At 44.8% G+C, this 10,553-nt stretch overlaps 1 protein-coding gene across 7 annotated transcripts in view; it reads left to right on the top strand.

Annotated features, from left to right (window-relative positions):
* Window positions 1–5,414: 5,414 nt before the first annotated feature.
* ARAP2 (ArfGAP with RhoGAP domain, ankyrin repeat and PH domain 2) overlaps window positions 5,415–10,553 on the top strand; it is a 129,311-nt gene continuing 124,172 nt past the window's right edge. For 6 of the 7 annotated variants that reach the window (XM_088131578.1, XM_088131575.1, XM_088131577.1 and 3 more), the window contains exon 1: window positions 6,031–6,635. The gene's annotated coding sequence lies outside the window, so the exon portion shown is untranslated. The other variant, XM_088131574.1, reaches the window with a different exon arrangement.

Genomic DNA, 10,553 nt, shown 5'->3' with positions numbered 1-10,553 from the left:
CCTCCCTGAGTTGGCTCAGTTTCATGCTCATTGCTTCAGTGATGCTATCTAACCATCTCATCCTCTGCCGTCCTCTTCTCCTTTTGCCTTCAATCTTTCCCAGCATCAGGGTCTTCTCCAAAGAGATCTCTCTTCGCATTAGGTGACCAAAGTATCTGAGCTTGAGCTTCATTATCGATCCTTCCAATGAGCAATCAGGGTTGATTTCCTTTAAGATTGACTGGTTTGACCTCCTAGCAGTCCAGGGGACTCTCAAGAGTCTTCTCCAGCACCACAGTTCAAAGGCATCAATTCTTCAGTGCTCAGCTTTCCTTATGGTCCAGCTCTCACAGCCATACACTGCTACTGGAAAAACCATAGCTTTGATTATGCGGATCTTTGTCAGCAAGGTGACGTCTCTGTTTTTTAATATGCTATCTAGGCTTGCCATAGCTTTCCTCCCAAGGAGCAAGCGTCTTTTAATTTCATGGCTGCAGTCTCCGTCTGCAGTGATCTTGGAGCCCAAATAAATGAAGTCTGAGCCCAAATTTTTCTACAACATCTCCTGCTGCCCAGAATAATTTCCTGTGTCCTTATGCTGATAATCAGAGGAAAAATGAGATTCTTTGGCAGTTTGCAAAAACACAAAACAAACACCACCACCCGAAATCAAGGGGGGCAAGCGATGGTTGAGTGTCAGTGAAGAAAAACAGGAATTTGTCAAGGTGGGGCAGAAAATGAGTACACTTTCTTAAGATCTTAAAAATGTCTGTGTAATGAAGTAGAGAACCCTAGCTCTTGCTGAATTACAACTCTCTGCAACCCCAAACAAAAGGGCCGAGAGTGAGTGAGGCTGGGAGATGTAGTCCACTCATTTCTGTAGTGCTACAGATCTCCAATTTTGTTCTGAAGGCAGTTATGGGTTGCCGAGCAGGAGGAGAACATGCTGTAACTTTCTACTGCAGATTCCACTGGGATAATTAAGAAGAAAGCAGTTTTATCAAGCAACGACACGTGCTGTCTTTTGAAAAATGTCAATTTAGCTCACTGAGTTTATACAACGGATGCTGCCTTATTCCACGTAACTTGGTATTGCTCATTCTGATCAGAACTGACTTTTCAGGGTCTCATCTGAGCATCTTCCCAGCTCTGTACCTAGAACCTGCTGAAACTAGATCCTGCTGTTCCTAAATGAGGAACTATCATTGAAGTATGGATGGTCTTTTGCAAATGCTCTACACTGAGCAGCTTTGTATTCACGTACATATACATTCTCTAAGTATGTGCACTGCTCTGATGTAAACTACTTTAGGCTAAGCAGATGAAACTCAGAAGGTTCTTAACATAATTCATCTCTTTCATTTTTTTTTTCCACCTGTAAAATTTCCAGATTGACAGAATGTTGAAGGAAATGCTTTACAAAGGTTTTTAACATGCCATTTCAAGCCGATCTTTACTAGTTCGGTTTTTAAAGAAGAACAATGCTAGCACAGAAGCACCACAGAAAAGAACCAGATAAGATAATAATATCTCTGGTGAATAGCTATCAGCTGATATTTCCACACTAAGAACAGCCTGGGAACATTGTTAGCTCTTAAAATAATGTTGACTTCTCCCTCTTGCAAAATAAGAATTGAATCAGGTTCCTGGAACACATTTTCCTTTCTAATTTTCTAAGATTTGTTTTGACTCCGATGAGTGAAATGTTGGAGTGAATTTACAATATGCCAAAACCTTAATTCCTTTACAATTCCTTGCAATGAGCAAGATCTTGGAAAATCTGATCCACCCTCCGTTCCCATTTCTGCAGACTATTATATAGGAGTCACATAATAAAATAACCTTCTATATGCAAGTTCTGTAAAAACAAACAAGAGTTTAGTACAAAATATACAAGCGAAAAAAAACACAAGGGCAGTTTAGAAACAGTGCAGTCTGTTTCGTGAGTGGCTGGGGAAAGGAAACTGACACCTGCCACATTTGTCAACAGAAAGTTCATAGAATATAGAGAACTAGTTCAGAACTAGAACATTACTTGAACTAGTAATGAAGCACGAAATACAATAATCTGAGATGGGTTGGGCAAACACACACATCCTCCATCTCCAGAATGAGGAATTTAAGCCCATCCAGATATTGCTGAATTACATGGTCCAAAATCTCAGCAAATAGTAGGACCTAATATGGCTTAGAAACTAAGCAGAGTTAGGCCTGATTATGACTTGGATGGGAGATTAGTAGGAGATCCCAGGGCTATGAGCTAGACTGCAAAGTTTAAAAACTTTCCAGAAGAAGACAGAGGCAATCCAATTTATGTCTTTATTTTATTTATATATCAAATTTGTCACCGCCCATCTCGTTCAAAAGCGACTCTGGACAGTTTACAGAAAAGGTAAATATTAATTAAAAATACAATATAACAGTAGTCCTAAATAAATAATAAGTATATTCCAAGGATTGATGGTAAGTAGAAAGTATTATGCTCGAGGAGCAACTTAGGAGGGCCAGCCACCCCCAGGGTTGGTTCAAACTCTTGTTGCCCCACAAAGCTGGCAGGCTTTAGTTAGTCTTTAGGTCTTTCTGGAAAGCCGGGAGGGTAGGGGCCCGCCGCACCTGTGGGGGGAGAATATTCCAGAGGACGGGGGCAATGGCAGAGAAGGCTTTCCTCCTGGGCCCCGCCAGCCAACATCCTTTCACTGATGAGGTCCATAACATGCCTTAACATGTCCGTAAGGTTGCCAAGAAAGCAACAGGAATGGATTGAGTTCAACTCGAAGGAGACTCTTTACAACTTTCAGAAGTTTCCATCCAGCATGGCCACTGGTAAGGTGTGCTGAAGGTAAGGTGGGTTCAGTTGCAAAGGTTTTCTATTAAGGCGGGGTGGGTGGGAATAAATGAGAAAACCACCAACCTGTGACTGCTACTGTTGTAAGCCGCATTGCCATGAAGAACATAGGATACGGTGCAGCAGAACAAAATTACTGCTGTATAAGTCCACATAGGGAAAGCACAACTCAGATGGTTGCGTGGTTGGCTACAGGCATAGCCTGACAACCACATTAAAGTGTTTTCTTGCAGTCTTTGGCCTGACAGAAAAGCTGTTTGGCCCAGCTTTTCTGCCAGACCAAAAGTGAAGTGACTGATGCTCTCTCTTTAATTTCTCTTCCCATCAGTCCCCTCCCACCATTGTGCTGTCAGTGGGAAAATAACCACCAATTACTCTCCTAACCTGGGCATGGAAGGGCCGGGCAAGTGTGGGCAGGCACTTGGAATTGCTTGTTTAGCTATTTTCATGTTGCCCAACAGATCACAGGCCTGCGACCTGTCTGTCAGGCTATTTCTGACTGTAGGTCTAGCGCGCTTCCGAAAGAACACTAAACCTGTGTCTGAAAGTAGCCCAGCTGAAGAGCCGCAGGACTGATGTGACAATTGTGAGGAACATTTGGGGCATTTTGTATATATGATTAGTTTGCGTGGTTAGTTTATAGTTTAGCATGTTGTACAAACCTAGACCATCAGGCTGAGTAAATCCTGGCTCAGCTAAGCATGGAGCACAACAGGCAAGATGTGAGTCCATCTTCTACCCTAATTATTATTTAATTATAAGGCATCATTTTCAAGGCTGCTGTGAGCATTTTTTAAAGCTGGCATTCTGTGGATTAAGCTCACGTGGGCAGTTACTTCACCAACCTAGCAGTGCAATATCTGGGAACCCAGGAAAATGTACTGTTTTTTTCTCCTTTAAAATAAATACATGAATGGACTTTGATTTTCAAGCCTGGGCATTTCTTCTGCTTTTCTGTCTTGTACTGATTAAACGCAACCTTAGATTGCTTGTGCTGTCTTGGATCAACCTTTGATCCTTTTCCTGTAGCTCTGCCTTTCAAGGCACTTTGATTGCAGCCCTGAACAGTTGATAATGCTTATCTCAATGCTCCTAAGCCTTTACTTTGAATCCAACCTGCTGTAAATAATGGAGCAGACCACTTAGGATTCTCCTAAGGGGCCCTGAATATGTAATTTTCTGTCCTTAGCATTAAACTGCTTGGGCATTTCCAAAAGCGCAGGTAGGCGTAGGTCACCAAATGATGATTAGCTTTTTTGACATACAGCCTTCATCCTATGCTATCCTCAGACATTCCAAATAAACCTTGATTCTGTTACTCTAATGCAGTGTTTCTCAACCTTGGCAACTTTCAGACGTGTGGACTTCAACTCCCAGAAATCCCCAGCCAGCTGTTCTGGCTGGGGAATTCTGGGAGTTGAAGCCCACACGTCTGAAAGTTGCCAAGGTTGAGAAACATTGCTTTATTGAATGAAGAGTTATTTTTAAGGAACTGTGGTGAAATTGTTCTCTGCAATCTTGTTTTGGGATTCCTTGGAAGCCAATCCCACACAGTTCAGTGGAACAGACGCTGACGTTCAAAAGCCAGCCACAAATACTAGTTTTTTTAACAGTTCACACAATACACTTCACCAAGTCAGTTGACCAGCAAAGGGTTGTGTAGGAATGGGCAGGGGAGATGAATCTGATCATGAACCCGAGTATGTGGAAGTTGAACCTGCATATGAGGACATGTGTGGTGGGCTGGCATACGAGAATGTGGGCATCTGTGATAGAAACTCTACTCAGTGTTCTTGTCAAGAGTGATGTATTCCTTCCCAATGACATGCCTATGCAATTTTTAAAGATAATGATGTGCTCTATGGCTTCCTTGCAACCCTCTTGCTTGTTTTTGTAATCCTTAAGCTTTAAATATAACTATATTATTTAGTGATTTCATTGTATCCTTGAAGATAAAAATAATTGTATGATTTGTGATTTCCTTGATCCTATGGCAGAGGTGGAAGAGACCAGCTATGGTCTGTCCGATGAGGTGGGTCATGGCTTGGTCAACTGACAGAACATACAAGATCTATAAGCCTGTAATGTTATTCTCCTGATAGGATAAGAGGAAGGGGGGTGGGGTTAAGATAAGTTTAAGATAGATAATGAGTAATAATTAATGTATGGCAGAAGGAGGTTGTGAAGGACACAAAAACCCATTTTTGGTTGAAGTCACAGTGACCTGGTGAAATAATTTTCTAAGAAACAGCTGCAGATGTTTGTAAGAAGTTAACCGGTTTCTTTGTTTAAACTGTCACGTGGATCCTGCGAAGAAAAAGTATATAAGCTATGTTAAATCCATAATCAGGACTCCCTCCATGAGCTGGGAGTCTCCAGTTTGTTTACAGCTCTAAAATAAAGTGGATAGAAAAAGTCTGATTTTCGTCTTGGTGTTCTGTTCACCTGGCACCAAGTCCCGAATCTGGTAATTAGGGTCGATTGGCTGGACCCAAACAGTTGCTTCGGCACACCCTGATAAGATGGTCCATTTTAACCTCTGGCTACGTGTGAGTTAAAAGGTTGCACAAACACGAGTTGTTAAGGCTGAATGTGTTGCGCAAACCCTGAAAGTGGGCTTCATTTCGGAGCCTGGGTAGGGGAAGGCCGCCAGCCCCCCAAACCCATCTCTGAAAGTTTTCCCATTCAAAGCGCAGCTCCTACGCGCCATCGAGCGTCTCTGTCCTGCCCGTGCTAAGGAGCCTGCTTCGGATCGCGGCCTGCCTTGCCCTGCCCTCGCCCCGCAGGCCAGGAGGAGCTCTACCCGTTGGACTTCTGTCAGGCAGCAGCCTCGAAAGAGCCAGGAACTGAAGCAGCGGCCCCGTCGGCAAAGATCAGCTCGCCTGAGCGCGCACGCCCGCCGCAGCAGCAACCGCCTCCCGCAACCCACGCTGCGGCCCTGCGCGTCGGAAAGCGCGAGGCGGCGGCGGCGGCGGCTGCCGCTCCAGGTGGCCCTTCCGCCTTCGCCTGGCCTTAGGTGGCGTCCGCCTGGCCGGACAGCCCTTCCTGGGGCGCCTTCCCAGGCCGGGCGGAGGATGTGCCCCGCCGGGAACAAATCAGGAAGGAGCGGCGCGAAGGCGAGAAAGAGAAAGTAAAGGCGGGGACGCGCCGGGAGCCGCTTCCTTTCCCCCGCGAGGTCGGCGCCTCCGAAAAGCCTCGAGGTAAGCTGGCGGGCGGCGCGAGGGAAGCCGGGCTGCGCCCGCGCGGCCCGCTTTGCCCGGCTGCCGGCGGCGCCCGTGCCCGGCGCTTCCGCAACACCTGGACCCCGAGCCCGCCCCTAAAGCTCGCCAGGCTCCGGCGCGCGCGGAGAGAGCCGCGCCGGTGGGCTGGGCGCCTTGGGGGGCAGCTTTGGCGCGCTCCGAGCTTGTCCTGCCGGCCGCTTTCGATGTCTCTTTCTGGCCGACCGGGGTCTTCCCTTCTCGCCCGCGACCCCCAGAGAAAACAGGCGGGTCGCCCTCCGCGCTGTAATTGACTCGCCTTTTTACTCGGGTGCTTGAGGGACCGGAGCGGAGAAGTCAAGCCGAGTTAGCAAAGACGAGCGGTTCTTTAGTTAAGAGGCGCGCAGCTTCCGACTGATCCTGTCTGTGGTCTAACCTGGAGGGGAGCTGAAGAACGGGCCACCTTTGCGCTTCGGGGCAGCAACGCTGCCGGGGCCAAAAGTTCTCGACGTATTAAATACACGGATGGCGCGCTGGGCTCTTTTGAAAATCGGAACTTCGCACGTACGTGTACGAACATATTCCGAGGCTTGCCAGGAGCGTGCTTAATCCTGGTAAGGTATAACGAACGGCGTGGTTTGGGCTGCATCCGTACATTGCCAGAAACCAGGATCTATTGGAATATCGTGGGTTGGGGAATGGGAGATGAGAGGTTGAATGGATAGGAGAGGGGCTGGGTTTACGGGCGTTGAGGGACCGGCTTCCCCTAAAGATTCGGGGCTCTAGAACTGCTGGTGCTGACGGAAGTGGGGGAGTTTCTCGCATTAATGCAGAGTTAGAATAATAGTGTGTTTTCTCCTGCCTGGTTTCCAAACACTACGTTTTTGGGATCTAGGTTGCAAAAATGCAGCTGTCCGTTAGGTGGCAGTAGTGCCTCTTGGCTGCCACCTGGTGGCCCACTCTATAAATGCAGCCCAGTCTGGTAGCCCTACTCTGGGCAACATCCAGGGCCAGACGTATAGCTCACCACTGGCTATACTGGTTTCAGCAGCTGCTCGGGGAACTTTAGTAACCTTTGACCTACAATGACCCCAGCTTCTAACCTAAAAAAGCCCTTTGCTGGGAGAGGTGCAGAAGGGGTGCAGAACCAGCCATTTTGTTAAGACTTCTTAAGACCCAACAAGATGTCCCATCCTGGGTAAGGTGGCAAGTTGAGTGTTTTGATCTGCAAAATATTTCCTATGAAATGTTTATACCTTCCTGCCTGGGCATGTTTGATTGTTTACTTTATTTCAGTTGCAATTTTATTGCAGCCTTTAGCCAGCATTCTGATTTCTGGGCAAGGTAGGATGGGAAACAGAATTTGAAATCTTTATTTTTTAGCACTCTCTTTTAAGACCCCGTCTTCTTGTTTCCCAAAGGTCTTACTTTAGCAGAGCTGGCAGACAGGACCAACTACAAGTTTAGGCTAGTGGGTTCAATCCAATCAATTGGATGTTGAGGGTAACAGCGGTGGATTGCAACTGAGTGCTGAGCTCTGTTTTTATAAAGGCTTTTCAACTGAATCTACGTTTTCCTTGTTTACTGCGCAGGAGCCCCACCCAGAGATACAGGAAATGAGGATATATGAAAGTGCCCCTGAGCAAGTGCAGAATGCACTTCCTTTGAGCCCGTTAATTGACGCATTTCCATAAATGCATAAACTGCCCTGCTCTTAAGACACTGGATGCCCTGCAGTAACTGAGCTAAAAAACATCAGACAATTAACTATATCCATCAGCAAAAATGACTAGCCTGGTCACAACACATTTGCAGACACGTAATTTTAAACCACTTGATGAACATACTCTCTTTGTGTGAGTGGCAAGGGAGTAGAAATTGCAAGCAAACCTGGTTGCACTCAGGAGCTTCATCACCAGTGAAGGGTTGTCCTTTGGGAAGCCTGAGAAAGCCCAAGATGAAAATTGCTTCACTCAGCAAATTGGCAAAAGCAGCGAAGCAACTTTCCCCAAGTGTTAGTGTTGAAATGACTTGCTGCTCTGAAATCACAAGGAACTTTCTTTTTAAGGGCAATTGTACCTGTCATGGAGTCCTTTCAGTGGTTTTTCATTTGACATGGGCAGCAGGCTTCCCAGAAGCTGGGTCATGTCAGATCCTTCCTTTTAGTTATATAAGATTTTAAAAGAAAAAGGTAAACAAAAATAGAAAAGAAAGAAAAAAGGTACAAAGAAGTAGTTTCCAATTTTCCAAAGTACAATGATAAGCTTACCTCTTACTCTATGGCTACAACATACCTCTCTTCTTTCTATAAGCCATTCTATCGAATAATCCAAACCATAAACCATACATTTATTTTTTTTTTCCTGTTTCACACAAAAAGTCTATAAGGGGTTTCCACTCAGCAATAAATGTAGATATTGTCCTTTCTCTAGTCAAAGAAGTCAGTTTGTCCATTTCAGCAAGTTCCATCATTTTCACCAACCATTCCTCCATGGTGGATAATACCGAATCTTTCCATCTTGGTGCATACAATAATCTCGCTGCAGTTATCATGTTCAGAAACAAAATTCCATGACTTTGGACATGTCAGATCCTTTGGAGGGGTCCTGAAAGTTAGAGCATTCCTACCGTCCTATTTATTGGGAAGTAGACTACAGTTTGCTCTTCGTCTTAAGACACCAACACTCTTACAAGTCGATTCTGATAGGAAAATCCCTTTCTGATTTGTATTCTTTTGGGCTGTGGATCAGACTGGGAACAGGAGGCCTCTCTATCACTTGCCTTGCCAGGGTTTCAAGGGGCAGATGGAACTGAACAACTTGGATCTGTTTCAGTTGTTGAGTATCTATAAAATGGCTTCTTTTGTACTGAACACTTAACTTGGTTAAGCAACTCTTCCAAGCATTTCATAGAGCCTTGCTAACAAGATTCATGAAGCTCAGAAAGTTAGGGTTATAGGAATTTCTGCAGTTGACTTCTATCTCACATAGAACTAATTTATCCCCTGGAGTACCTTAGGGTGGAGATGTACTCTGATTCTTCTTAACAACTTTCTTGTGAAGTGGCATTTGCAGATAACAGACAACTTTGCAACTCTCTATTTACCAAGCTATCTCCTGAATCTTTATCAGTCGGTAAACCAACCCTTACAGGCACCACTTGTGGTAGCCTTTGAGCTTATGCTGGAAGTTGATTGGTGGGCCATGCAGGACTTTCAAAACTTGGTTGCTCTGAATTCTCTAAGTCTGAGCTCAGCCTATGTGGGGCAACTTGGCTTCTTCTTGATGTGGTGCTTTGCCTCACAGAGACACAGGTGAAGTGGGGGCACAGTTCCATTTGAGGCTTTTACCTCCCTTTGAAACTCTGGCAGTTCAACATGCATAGAAACCTCTTCTAATTTTTGGACATGCTGGAGAAGATTTCAGAGGTGAGGCTAAATGAAGGAACATGTCTGTTTCCTTTTGGTTGTAGAAGTGGAGGTGGATGGCATTGCTTTATGGGCCTCTTCAGTGGGGCTCTCCAGTTGAATCACCTTGGAACCATGTCCAAAGTGGCCATCAAAAATATATATGGCCCCATTCTGGACTACAGGGTCCTCTGTCTTGTTCTAGAATGGACTGAAGTAGAGCTTCCATTAAACAAGCTAAGATAGAGCAGTTGCTGACTTAACATTCTGAAGGTTTGCCTCTGGAATTGTTAAGCATGTTCTCATTCATCAAGAATCTTTGAAGAAGCTCCTTCAAAGCTTTTCTTGCTGTTGAAAGGATTTTCTCTATGGTATTTAAGTTAATAATTGTCAGCCCTTTGAGGTAGACCCGATTTGGAAACTGAAGTCATGTAGGCTAATACTACTTTATTTATTTTTTTAGATCTATCGTAACAATCTGGCAGGTCTGAATGCACTCCCGCCCCCGCCCCCACCCCTCCACTTTATTTTTGTGAGAACTAGGGAGGATCTTGCCTGACATGCTTACTCGGGTTACAGTTCTGCCCTAGACTCAGGTTTCTTTTATCTGACCATTCTCTTGGTAGCGGCTTTTCCTTCTGTCCCTCAAGTTTATTCCTTCTGCCTGTTGCAGGAATTAAACAGTTTATTCAATAAGTCTCCAGACCATCTCAAGTGTACACCAGTATTTACATACATCTTAAAACAAGACATTATTATTTAAATATGTAACTATGATATATTTCCCTTGTTTTCTTTGGTAACTGCCTATTTTAAAAACGACAGATCAAATGCTTTCCCCAAAATAATGTGTATGTTTTGCTAAAACCTTTAGGAGGGTGCAATATATTTTGCATGCTGTTGTTGTGGACAAAAGCATGTGGTGTCACCCTATTCTTTGCTAAGATATAGTTAGAAAATTTAACTCTTCAGCTGAATTTTAAAGTTGGGTAGTTCCGGTATCATTGGCTTGGTAAGAAACAGGACTCTTTTTATGACTGTATAAACTCCATTATTAAAAGGTGTGAGTAAGAGACCAGTTTGTTGAGCTTGCAAACTGAGAAGCAAAGTTAGGACTAGCTCCATA

The sequence above is a fragment of the Python bivittatus genome, unplaced genomic scaffold (assembly GCF_059951505.1).
Source record: "Python bivittatus isolate LINGU-HERP-01145 unplaced genomic scaffold, Pbiv_v1 ctg000960_np1212, whole genome shotgun sequence".
NCBI lineage: Eukaryota > Metazoa > Chordata > Lepidosauria > Squamata > Pythonidae > Python > Python bivittatus.
The sequence above is the reverse complement of the archived record's forward strand: the minus strand, read 5'-3'. Positions and strand labels throughout refer to the sequence as shown.